Source organism: Squalius cephalus (assembly GCF_949319135.1).
Source record: "Squalius cephalus genome assembly, chromosome: 8".
NCBI lineage: Eukaryota > Metazoa > Chordata > Actinopteri > Cypriniformes > Leuciscidae > Squalius > Squalius cephalus.
The window spans coordinates 32,929,965-32,934,178 of NC_137129.1; positions in this window are offsets into that span (position 1 = coordinate 32,929,965).

The following is a 4,214-nucleotide window of genomic DNA, read 5'->3' on the forward strand; positions in this document are numbered from 1 at the left end:
GTTCAGGATTTTCGATATCAGGCCTCATTTTCAAGTGAGCCTGGTTGTTATTCATCAGTGGAGACAGTTTTCAACAAAATTCATCCAGTCCTTACTTTTGGATAGTTCGCCTATGCTAGGCTAGCGCGAGTCAACGGTGCACGTTAGCCTGCCATTAAAAACAGTTTTACCCACTCCACACAGTACACCAAAAGCAAATAAATGATAACGCCAGACTATCGATGTAAATGTCTGTTGAGAGAATAATGTTAGAAATCAAAGTACTCTTGTATCTCAATTATCTGCCGCAGGTAATACACTTGCGTGATTGTTATGTGGACAGGCTCTCTCGGTTTCCTAGGTAACCAAATATAACTCCGCCGCTGCTGTAGACTGCTTATAAATACAGGGAACAAATTATAACTAATGCAATGTGATGAAAGGGTAATTTGATTTCTAACATTATTCTCTCAATAGACATTTACATCGATAGTCTGGCGTTATAATTTATTTGCTTTTGGTGTACTGTGGAGTGGGTAAAACTGTTTTTAATGGCAGGCTAACGTGCACCATTGACTCGCGCTAGCCTAGCATAGGCGAACTATCCAAAAGTAAGGACTGGATGAATTTTTTTGAAAACTGTCTCCACTGATGAATAACAACCAGGCTCACTTGAAAATGAGGTCTGATGTCGAAAATCCTGAACCACCCCTTTAAGCACGAAGCATGCCTCGATTGTAGTCTTGAGTTTTATTCCGGGAACGGACACATCACAATATCCCTCATTTAAATAATAATGATTTATACTTCTGCGTCGGACCTACGCCGGAGCCTCTACGCTGTAGGCAACGCGTTGGTTTTCATTTATACTTCTGCGTCGTTGTCCGCGTTGACGGAGATGGTCCTCACTGCAGAGCATAAAATCCGGGGGGAGGAGTCGGATAAAATCCAACTCCTCCCACCTTACATACCTAAACCTACCAATCTCCACCCCCTGATCCCTAAACCCACCCCTAAACCTACCAATCTCCACCCCTTATATAAGATCCGACTCCTCCCCTCGGATCTTGTGTACTGCATTGAGGTGCTACTGCGTTGACGCGCGCAGAGGGAGCATGTGAAACCCGAGGGAGCGGTCCTAGTAGACCAATCACAGCGCTTGCGTCCGCGTAGAGTTGACGCTTTGTTACATTTTTGGAGAGGTGCACGTCAGGGTACGCCGAAGGGTACGCGCGCTACACACAGCCTACGACGTAGCTACGGCGTAAGGTCGACGCAGAAGTATAAATTGGGCAATTTTTAAGCGGCATGACATTTGGTTGACCAATCGCAAAACACTGGTCCAGCCGACCAATCAGAGCGGAACTAAGAGCGCTGCTGCGACAGTGAAATATATATAAAATATATTTTTAAATTTTTTTTAACATTCAAGTATGAAAACCTTCTAGTAGACTCCAAATACAAATTCAAGACTTTGAAACAGGGCATAATAGGTCCCCTTAAAATAGCCAAAAACCTTCAGTTTACATCATAGCCATGAACATTATATTTGCTTGTTACTTCTAGTCAGTTTTTAAATGCTTACTGTATATTTGCTGTAAGGGTATTCTTGTTAACCTTTACTGTAGGCTACTACACTAGACTATAGATGGCCTATAGATGGAAGCAAATAAAAACTCCAATTTTGATTTCTTTGGTAAATGGTGTGTGGGGGAAAGGTTGAGAAGACAGGGATGTATTTTGTGCAATAATGCTGATAGTGAGGGCAAAGCCATTTTGTCTTTCTCAAGTTTAATTTTTAATGACACTTTACTACAGTGATGTCACCTCTACAAGGCACATTCTTCCCTGCACTGGAATATGAACGTATATGAATATGGATGGTTTTAAGTAAATAATTATACAAAGTGAGTTTTTTATTCCTCTGGAAACTTGTAGAAATCAGTGGTGATGTTAGTATTTTAGTCTGAATGTGAGGGAACTGAGGTGTCATTGTTATGTTTGTGCATGGAAAAGGTCATATTTTAAATCTGGTTTTATCTTGTCATTTAAATTATGTATTTCTCTGGGCATTTTACTTTCTTTTGTGGGATTAATAAAGAATTTATCAACATTTTTCTATGCATCTAATACTACGTTAGCCATTCTTGCTTCACTCATCTTAATCTGTTCGATTATATAACAGTTTTATTTACATCTATGAAAGGAAATTACACTGAAAACAATCACACTTCAGATGTTGTTGCTTTAGTATTATTTATATATTATTATAGCATTTGTAAAAAAAATTAAATGAGCTTTTAAGTTTATATTTTTAGTTTTCAAATGAATATTTAAATTTTTTAGTTAGAATAGTTTTTAAAAAAATATATGAATATTTAGCTTTATTTCTATTCAGATTTAGTCATTTTAGTACTTCAACTTATTTCAGTTAGATTTATAATTTTTATTAAGTTTACGTTTTCCATCTTATATTTATATTTTATTTGCTTTCAGCCTTTCAATTATAAAATATTTTTTAAGTTAATAACAACATTGAGATACACACTCCTTCCTTGCACAGTAAACAGAAATGCATGTACATTCAATATTTATTCATATGTATATTTTTTTGTCCAAGACAAACCATTCAAAAGACATGTCCATCAAAGTTTGCATACATACATTTTAATTGACAATTAAATAGAACAACCAAATAAAAAGACCCAAGGAAAGACCACAATTTGAAGGGTTGAGATAAAATAAAAAGAGACAAATATATATTTTAAAACTGGACAGGTCTGTTATCAATTATTAATATTTCATCACACTATAACTAAACCATTACATCAGAGCGTTGAATGTGTGTTGAATCACAATGGAGAGAGGGATAAATAGTAAATAGTATTTATTTATTACCCAATGCAAGATTCTTTTCATCTTAAAGAAGCTTGCATAGCATGATAAATCTGGACGCTGATACTCCTGCTCATCTTTAATGTGCTGTATTTAATCACAGATATAAATATCATTTTAGAATCACCAAATCAACCTGCTTAAACATGTTAGTAAATGTAAGTTGTATTCATGAAGTTCATTTATGAAAAGGTGTCTAAAATTGGAATTCAGGCCAAATATTTGTGAAATTACCGATTACGTTATTGCTATTTCATCATGTATAGAGAACACAGATTTGACACTGGTTGTTAAGAATGGATTGGAGACAAAAATAAAGGGAAAACATCACTTGGGATAAGTTTCCAGGCTTCATACAGTATAGCTTGCATGGTCAGTGCTTGATCTATTAGTTTTGCAGTGCCAAATCTTTATAAAAAGTGTAGAAATTTTGGTCCAGAGACCCTGTAACTGGCAAGCTCTGTGATTTAATGTGTTCTTGGCGAATAAAGAGGCACAATCACACCCACACATACAGTTTTAACACTCTTAAACACACATTATACAGTATATCATATCAATATAACTTCAATATAGGCTTGTTGGGCCCTTAAAAAGGGATTTTTTTTCTGTCTGAAAACAGCACCATCAGAAAAGGCACATTCCACTAACTCATCTGCCCAAAGGATGAATCTTCACCTCGACAAAGTCAGGAAAAAAAAGTCAAGAAGCAAATACTCTAGGCTTGAAGAAAACAGTTTATCACTCATCTATTCAGACACCAATAATATGATGAGTTCAAGAGGACCAGTAGCCTACAGGCATTTTCAAATGTGCTTGTGTGTGAATTGCCATGTTTTGAAATCAACTAAATAGAAATATTTGAGGCGGTACCTTCATGTTTAAGTCAATAAATGTAATGAAGCATAAGAATAAAAAGAGGACTGAAGGTTCATCCCTTTGCGAACAACATCATTTGTCATAAATACCGTAGGACGATGCAGAGACACTCACAAACGACTTTCGAAAAAATACGAGACGAACCTAATAGTCTATTGCATATTAGCCATTTTTTATATTAGTCACTATCATGATTAACATCACTATTTTCATCTTTTGCTAAATATTTCATAGACTTTGTTAGCAAAAATAATTGATGTGCATTATGCAGTTATGTTATTTAAAAATATACAAATACACTTCTCTGAATTAAAAATGCTTCAAGGTATCCGCAGTCCAGCTTTAAGCCAAGGGGTGGAGAGTGTCGTGTCACAGTTGTAGTGGGAGGGGCCGTTTAAGCCACACCCACTAACTAGAATAGCACCACCCCTATGCAATGCCCCACCTACTTTTTTTTTTTT